The sequence below is a fragment of the Sinohyriopsis cumingii genome, unplaced genomic scaffold (genome assembly GCF_028554795.1).
Source record: "Sinohyriopsis cumingii isolate HCF-2022 unplaced genomic scaffold, ASM2855479v2 utg000131l, whole genome shotgun sequence".
NCBI lineage: Eukaryota > Metazoa > Mollusca > Bivalvia > Unionida > Unionidae > Sinohyriopsis > Sinohyriopsis cumingii.
The window spans coordinates 908,771-918,361 of record NW_028315872.1 but is presented as its reverse complement, the minus strand read 5'-3'; the positions used below and the strand labels follow the sequence as shown (position 1 = coordinate 918,361).

The 9,591-nt window shown below is 39.7% G+C and overlaps 1 long non-coding RNA gene across 1 annotated transcript; it reads left to right on the top strand.

The window, feature by feature from the left end:
* The first annotated feature begins 1,116 nt into the window (after window positions 1-1,116).
* On the top strand, window positions 1,117-3,268 carry LOC149774809 (uncharacterized). Its single transcript, XR_016416712.1, has 3 exons — window positions 1,117-1,259; window positions 1,530-1,605; window positions 2,553-3,268. It is a non-coding gene; the product is annotated as an uncharacterized LOC149774809 (long non-coding RNA).
* The last annotated feature ends 6,323 nt before the right edge of the window (window positions 3,269-9,591 follow it).

Here is a 9,591-nt window from a genome sequence, read left to right as displayed (position 1 = left end):
GAAATATTTGACAGACAGTGTCCATTAAATGTTGATTTTCTTCCCTAATTGATACATATTTTGTAAATATTCGAACTCTGAAATGTTCAGCAGTAAGCAGGAGAAGGTAAACTCCTCCCCATCTCACTCAGAGATTATGATGTTGGCGGTTTCTTCCCGTTCTTTAGACATTTCAGCATCAGATGTCACACGTCAGAGCTGACAATATGTGCATATTATTTTCAGTATTGTGTTGCATAGTGTGACATCGTTGATTAACAGATTTCTTCCATTCAATGTATGTATGTATGTATGTCTGTATGTATATATAAACGCAATGAACATTTGTCCAATCTATGTAAGGAACAATTTTGTTCCATTTTTTTCAATATATGTAAGCAACAATTTGTTCCGTTTGTTTAATATATGTAGAGAACACGTGAAACATATCAAAAGCATCTTAAAACTACACTACAAAATATTAATGCTGGAAATGTTTTTGTTACACGTGGCCAGTGGTTCATGACAACAACAAGGATGTGAAACAGTATCACTTTCACATATTTCTCAACTTACTGGAAAAAGTCGTTATATATTTTTGAGCGCGGTTAGTAAAAAGAACAAAAAAACTTCACGGCTTAGTCTTTGTTTTATTAATCATAAAAATAAAGAATTCCAAAGTAATATTAACAAACCTGTGAAGCATTACGTTATAAAGGGTCTTGCTTACAGTTTGTCCCCGTTATATGGTGTGTGGTTCATTATTTGCAATGAAAAGGACCAGAAATAAACCCTCACAAAACATTTCAGTATTGATTTGTAAGTCCACACAGTCAGTGAGATAGCAGGAAACCTTGTGCGAGACGATACGCTCATCAAATATTGAATGGAAATACTACTAGATATGTGTGCATTTTTGTCGCAAATATTTTTGAAAGAAATTTTCAATCAGATAATTTCAATAACGACATTTATAGTTTAAAACAAAATTAATCAAATCTTTTGTCTGAGACCTGATTTCCATAACAGCAACAATACCAGTTCCGTGCATTATTCTGATAAGGGATTTATTCTTAGATCCGGATGTTAACATCCTGCCCATAGACGTATGTGATACAAATATCGTCGCTTAAACATTGAACCAGTTTTGTATATATTTGAACTCTGACCTTAGAAGAGTATAAAAGAAAATGTAGCCTCATCCGAAGCTCATGAAGCAAGCAGTTGTTACCAACTGATCCATTCTGCATTACTTTTGTCCGACAATTAGAATTCATCAAGTAAGTAAAACTTAATATTTTTTTTAACTTTCAAATTATGGTTAATTTTGTCATTGTTCATGGGATTCTTACATATTCCACTATTATTTATGTATGTATAGATTTGTATAAGATCTCATTTATAACTCTTCCTCCTTGTGTATTTGTCGAGATATATTAATATATATACGCAACGATGTCAACAACTAGTCTGTATTTATGGGTGATTTCATGAACGATCAAATAATGTTACTTTCTATTTTTCATTTCATCAGATATTTTGTGTTACAGATCATCTGAAGGATGACCAGAAGTATAGTTCTGACTATTTTATGCGGCATCATTACATTCTACGCCGCGTGGGGTTGTAAGTATGCGTAAACTATGCATGTATTATTGTCTGTCTATGTGTCCGTATGCATGTATTAATGTCTGTTTGTATGTATGTATGTATGTATGTATGTGTGTCTTTCTGTATGTTGTTGTAAGGTTTAACGCCATTTTTCAGCACACGATAGGCTATACATGGCGGCCAGTATTAATTGTGGAGGAAGAACCCGGGAAAAACCCGGAAAGAACCAACGACCCTCGAGAAGCTACTGGCAAGCTTTCTCACATACCCACATTGGCCGAATCCGAGACTCGAACCCACGCAGACAGAGGTGAGCTATCTGTCTGTCTGTCTGCATGCATGCATGCATGCATGTATGTGTGTATGTATGTATGTATGTATGTATGTGAATGCATCTATCTATCAATCAATCATTTAATCATTCAAGCATTCAATCGGCTGGCCAAAAGTTAAAGTGTATTGCGTGGACATTGGTAATTAACACAAAAAAATCCAACAACATTAAAGAAAAGAGGATCGATATTCTATTTTGCAGAGTAGTTTGTCTACTACTCAGTGTGATGATTCTTTTCATCCTCATCCTTATTATTATTTTTATCATTATTATTATTATTATTAGCTTTTATGTTTATTGTTATTTGTACATGAGTCGGTAGGTTACAGCTAAGTTGATACTTGCAATTTATTCCCCGCACCTGAACTAAGCCATCGCATTTGCACATGTCAATTGAAGACTCTTGCATGTTGCTGTTGTTGTTTTGATCATCTTGTTCTATATGTAAAATATGAAGTATTTATTTATTTTACGAAATCAAAGCAAAGACTTGTTTCAAAGAAGATTTACTTTGTTAAACGAATTGGCCAACCACATGGGACATATTGTAATCCACTACTATAGTTTATTCCGTTATGCTTCATCAAATATTTCCTTTAAGCTAAATGTTATATTGTCTTCCATTAAGATAATAACCAAACTAAGACCAGATCCGATGATTCGTGTGGAATAGCTGGAAACTGGAAGAATCAGCTTGGCTCCACGATGCAAATGACGTGCCGAAAAGGAAACCTGCGCGGGAAATATAGAAGCGCTGTAGGTGAAGCCAGCGACTTTTATGAACTCTCTGGCAGATACACAATGACCGGTGTCAATCAGGAAGACTGTGTACTGGGATTTTCGGTAGCGTGGAATAATGACGTTAGAGGTAACTCGAATTCCACAACAAGCTGGACTGGTTTACATTATGCATCTGAAGGAATAATTCACACCCACTGGATATTGACTAGGTACAGGGAAATCGACAGCATGTGGGCAACCAATCTAGTTGGTCATGATGATTTCAAACGAATTTCAATAAACTCGTGAGAATTTTCAGAAGATCAATTTCACTGTTAAAGATAGTTCTACCAATTTTAAAAAGTAGAATAAATGAGGTTGTGTGTTTTTTTTTAATCCTAAGAAAGGAAAGTATAAATAAATCAACAAGCGAGTCGTAACGTATCGTATTACTGTGCTTGTTATGTGGAAACACACACACACACACACACACACACATATATTGTAACGGTTTTTGGCAGTTATGTACTTAATTGCTCTATCACTTTTTGATTCGACAACCCCAGTCACTTCTGACACCTTATTTTCTAAAGACACCTTATGCAATAAACTTGATTAAAAGCATGATAGAGTCAGACTTTTGTATGCATACACACATATTTGTTCAAGATGCAAGATTCAGATACGTTATATAGCAATAAACTGAATATTCAGCAATCACCTAGATTCCCGGAATCGCGTCGCAATGATGAAGATGAAACTTTGGCATCAGGTCTAGCATTTGGGTATCCTTCGCACACTTTTATCCCTGCTTGCAGTCACTGATATACAGGGGTAAATATTGACAACTTTCTGTATCTGTGTGACTTGACTACTACTCAGCTTATTATTGCTTACTGGCTGTGAAGAAAAGGGGGTGGGGAGGAGGAGGTTTCTATTGAGAAGATTGTATTTATTTATATGATACTCAATCTTAGGCAAAAACAACTTTTATCACTTAGGATTCGAGTAGATAATGTTGACTTGAATGAACAGGACTGCAGTAGACAAAGGGAAACAACTTGTCTGGCGACAATCTCGACAGAAAAGATGTTTCCCTTAGATAGCGTTGGCACTAAAGAATACTTAAGTTGGTGATGATGGTGGTGGCGGTGGGGGTTATGTTTGCCCGACAAACGCATTTAAATTCATCAGATTGTGAGTTTCAGTCTAAGAAAGTGTGATATTTGAAGATAAATATATGCATTCAATGATCATGATTACATTTATAGAATCGAATAGGTGTGATATGAGGAGATCATTGTTTTCATCCAAAAATCACACAAATTGATGTATACTTGTAAAAGCGTAGTATGTGAAGAGAAAATAAGCTCATTCAATGACCATGCACAATTAATATTAGCAAAAGTGTGGTATGTGAAGAGAAATTGGACTCATTCAATAACCACACAAGACTAATTAGAACGGGGCAAAATGTGGTGAGAAAACGAGAAAACGTCACCAATGATCACCCAAACGGAGTTTTCTGCTGCAATGTATCAAGATGTCGAGGCGAACTCTTTTACATTTTACAACTGGGATCTGCAAACAAATCTTCTCAAAGACCATGAACTAATTGTCACTAATTGTCAAACTCATGAAAATGGACCCTAGATTAAATATGTGAAGTGAAGAAATTGCTATTTTAGAACAATAAGATAAATTTAAGTTCTACTTTAAATACTGAAATTACAGCATTAGCTATGTGTATCTTAAAATTTTTTACCTAACGAAATTGTTAATGCATTAAATATAATTGCAAAGTAAATATTAAATAAATTATATATAAGTAACTAAAATAAACTAAAGTGGGCACCCATGTCTTGCTATATTGACTCTTAGTAGTGAAAGGGGATACCCTAGCCACAATGGGAATTAGCATTACAGACCCCCATGGGACAATCTGGCGACAATGGAAAATTAACATGGAGAAAAATCGTGGGACAATCTGGCGACAAGGGACATTAACATGGAGAAAATTTGTGGGACTGTTGAGCGACAAGGGAAATTAACATGGAGAAAAAATCGTGGGACTGTTTAGCGACAAGAGAAATTAACATGGGATTTTTTAATATTTTTTTTTTTTAATTTTTTTAAAAAAGGGGTAGGCAATTGAAAAGTCATTCTCTTTTCGAGAAATATGGCTGGCCCTGAAAAGGGCCTTTGGGTTTATGTTGATGTATTCATTAACATAAAGGGCACCGCATTGGTCTTCTTCTTGTCCTTAGGCTGCGTCTTACTGTTGGTCCGTAAATCAGCACTCTTTTCAGGCATCCTTGTCTTTCAACGTAGATCCTACGTATCCACAGGCTGGTGTTTGTCCTGTGGACAACAGTCCACTTGGATCGGACATACATGAGCATGTCCGTCCTAAACATCATGGAAGACACAAGGGTGGATGACTCAACTGTGGTCCACATCTTGAAGCGATGAGAACAGGTGAATCAATGCAGTGAACTGCGCTTATTTATAGGTAGAGAAGGATTGAAACGGATTGAGTTCATTCACCAATCCGAGCACGCGTTACAAAATTCAGTCAGCTCGCATCCAATCTGAAGAGAGCAGTCTGTGACGTCACGTGGTCTATATAGATTCGTTAGCGCTTGTGTGCAGTCAATCTATGCGACAGTGATTCAACATGACGGAAACTCAGAAAACGATCCATTGGGGTGCACCAACAGGGGAGACCGCCCAAGGGAACCCGGACTTACTTTCAGAAGAGGTGAATTGGGATTTTGTGGATTTTCTCTCCTCGCAAGAATTTGTTCCGGAACCTTCGTTACCTTCTTCATTACCGCAAGTGGAGAATTTTAGACAGAGACAGAAAGAAGAATTGGAGAAATTTATACAACGACAAAAGGAAGCGGAACAAGCTTTTCTCCTACAGCAACAGCAGCAAGAAGAAGAGGTAAGAAAAAAACAACAGCAAGAAGAAGTAGCAGCAAAGAAACAAGAGGGTGAAAATCAAACGGTCACGGTACTGTTGGACATTTTAGCGGAGTTAAGAAGTCTGAAACAAATGTATCAGACTTCTTTATCACGACCGAAGAGAATACGACCTTCCCGAGCTAAACACGTCAACCCTGTGACTAAGCCTACCGTACCACCCTTAGTGATTTCAACCCAATCATCATCATTACGCAGTCCAGAAGTAGGCCTTGGCCGTGGCAAAGGCTTAAGGCAGTTAAAGTTGATTGCTTAAACTCACCCCTTCACCATAAAGAAAAAAAGGCCCTCTTCAGGGCCACCCACATTTCTCGAAAAGAGATAGCCTTTCAATTTGCCAATAACTCAAAAAAAAATATTAAACAGCCCATTTTACCCTTATAGTACGTTTCTGTGTATGAGTGCGTGAGTGTACGTTCTTATTTTAAAATCATAACTCAAAGACATTTACCTTGTATCATTAATTTATTCTTTTCTCCATTTTTTTTTACAATCCAATTCACAATTCATAACACAACACTTTAATTAAAAGTTCATTGACTTCTTCTGTCTCCTTTTTTAGTCTCTCTGTTTTTTAAATTTCTTCACCGTCACACTCTTTTCCTCTTCTTCTTCCTCCTCGCTTTCTTCCCTTCTTCTTTTCTTCTCCTGTTTCTTTTTCTTCACCTGTCCTCTTTCTTCCTCAGAAGAATCCCTCTCTTCTTCCGAAGAATCCCTTTCTTCTTCTGAAGAATCCCTCTTTTCTTCCGAATCCTCTTGTTTCTTTTTTGGGCAATCTGGAGACCAATGTCCTTTTTCTTTACAATAATAACAGGTATCTTGACTTTTGTCTTTTTTAGCCCCTGTTTTTGTTCTTTTTTGACGGTCTGGACACTCTGAAGACCAATGCCCTTTCTTCTGACAGATATAGCAAGTATCTTGACTTTTATCTCGAAAGGAAGGAGAGTAGTCCGTGGGCTGGTCTGAAGAGAATTTTCTAATGACCCCTCGCAAAGCTCTGACGAAACGTTCGATTTGGTTAGTCTCTTCCATCGTTGTGCTCGGCTTGAGAGCGAAATGAATAGTGAAAGGACAAGACACTCACCCTTTTATATACGCTAGTCTGCCATGACTATAAATTAGTCTGTGGTGTTTGAACTTGAGTCATTTGACGTTTTTCACTCAAGATGAAACGATCCTATTCATTTGAGAAGAAAGAAGAAGAAAGTAAGAGGCAGAAACGTGATCTATCGCCTCGTACCAGGGCTGAAATCTTGGCACAAATTCATGCCAGTGATTTTGAAGAGGACATGAGTGAACCAGAATTTGAAACCTCTGAACCAAGTTCACCACCCTTAGTCAACCCTGAAAAATACTATTCCATTCGAGAGACGGAAAAGCGCTCCTCTAGAAAATTTAGAACCACGGCTTACAAATACACGGTGAAGTTTAAAGATTTCAAGGCTGAAGTGCCGTTAGAGAAAGCAGAAGTGTTCATCACTGGGGTGTGGGATTCTTTGCTCACTGCACTCAAGCGACAATGTCAACCCAAAGAAGACGATCGCTTGAGACTTTCCATACAACACGACGGTTTGAAATCCCCTGTTTGGATCGAGTTTAGCACCCCTGCAGAATTGACCGCTTCCAAAGTCATGGACAAAATTCAACACGTGCAACAATCTAATGACCACTTTGACATCACCGATGGAAAAGCCACACTGGACATGACCCACGTCTCTCCTCCTCAAGGGACTGGACGCAAAAAGATGTTATTGGTGGAGGAGCTTCGCAGCACCAAAACAAGTCTCGTCCGAATTCACAACCCTCAAGACCAGATGTGTTTAGCCCGTGCCATCGTGGTGGGACGAACCTATGCCAACAAGAACGACACGGTAGAATGGAAAAGAACCTGGAACACTATTCAACGTTCCTATAGAGCCAAACAACGAAACGAAGCAGAACTCCTGTTACAACAAGCCGGACTGTCCAAAGACACACCCTGTGGCATTCCTGAGATGCAAAAATTGCAAGATGCCCTAGCTCCACGCTACACCTTGAAAGTGCACCCTCAAGAAATGCGCGGGCCTCTGTTGTTTCGAGGGCAAGATTTTAAGGACGGAAAATACATTCATGTTTATTATCACGATGACCATTTCGATACCATTACCAGTATCACCGGATTCCTGGGATACGGTTATTACTGTGAGAAATGTGACCATGGTTATACTAATCGAGAGTAACACAAGCATTGTGGATTGAAATGCTCAGGATGTTTGACCTCTTCACCCTGTCTGAGCGAAGAACCAGTGCCTTTTTCAACTTGTCTGCGCACGTTTGTCAGCCCTACCTGTTACCAACAACATCTGAAAACGCAAGGTTCACAGAAGAAATGTGCTTGTCAACTCCTGAGATTGTGCCCTACGTGTGAACAAGTCATACGTACCAATAATACCAAGGCACACGTATGTTCAGGAAAGAAAAAATGTCACATTTGTCACCACATCGTGGACTTGGAACACCAGTGTTACGTGCAAAAATACCAACCCCCACCAGAGAAAGAGGACGGTCACAAGAAGAAAGGCAATTTCATCTTTTTCGATTTCGAATGCATGCAAGAGACCGGCATTCACATTCCTAATTTCTGCGTGGCTCATCGAGCGTGCGAGAAGTGCATTCAAGAACCTATCTTCAGTCATTGCCCTCTCTGTAGCAAGATTCCTGGAGGGCGTGAAACAATCTTTCAAGGGCCGAACACGTTAGCCGATTTTGCTCAATGGGTCTTAGACCCCGTCGACAAGACGTGGAGCCAAGAGGACATCGAACGTTACGGAGATTGTCATCGTCATGCCACGGTGATGGCTCACAATTTCTCCGGATACGATGGACAGTTTCTTTTGAGGTACTATACGGAACAAGGCACCGAACGTCCTAAAGTGACTTTGAACGGAGCCAAAATCATTTTCATGCAAGTGGGACAAGTACAGTTTAAAGATTCGATGAGCTATTTGGCCATGCCTTTGAGTCGAATGCCTAAAACGTTTGGAATGACAGAAATAGCTACAGGGTACTTTCCACACTTTTTCAATACGGAAGCCAATCAACACGCCGTTCTACCCCATTTACCTGAGGCTCACTATTACGACCCCGACAACATGCGTACCGAACAACGAGAAGCTTTCTACGCTTGGTACCAGGCTCACGCCTCAGACCCTTTCGACTTTCAGGAAGAAATGCTAAAGTATTGTCGTTCCGACGTGGACATTTTACGGCGTTGCTGTGGAAAATTTCGAGAACTGTTCATGGGGTCGATCCTTTGAAAGAAGCTTGCACCATTGCCAAAGCGTGTTCCTTAGTGTATCGACAACGATTCATGCCTGAAAACACCGTGGTTGTCATCAGTCCTCAAACGACCCACTTTGTCAAACGTCAATACTCGGTCAAAGCCCTACGTTGGTTACATTACTTGTGCGACAAGGAAGACAAGTGGATTCAGCATGCCCGCAACGGAGGGGGCGAAAAGACCATCGGAACGTATTCGGTCGATGGCTGAGACTTAGAAAACCCCAAGATCGTGTACGAGTTTAACGGTTGCTTATTTCACGGATGTCCCGTCTGTTACCGTGACCGTGGCACTAAAAATCAGTTTTTGCAACGAACCATGGAAGACTTGTACCAGGACACTTGTCAGCGGCGCCTAAAGTTAGAACAGCAAGGATACCAAGTGGTGGAAATGTGGGAACACGAGTACGATCACAGTATGAAAACCGATCCCGAGTTTAAACACCTCGTGGAAAGTTACAGTTCATGGACCCGCTGAACCCGAGGGATAGTTTGTACGGAGGAAGGACCAATGCCACCTGTTTGCTGTACCAAGCCGACGAAGAGAAAGGAGAAGAAATCAAATACTTGGACGTGTGTTCGCTGTATCCCTACGTGTGCAAATATTGTCGCTTTCCTGTAGGGCACCCACAATTGCTGACGGA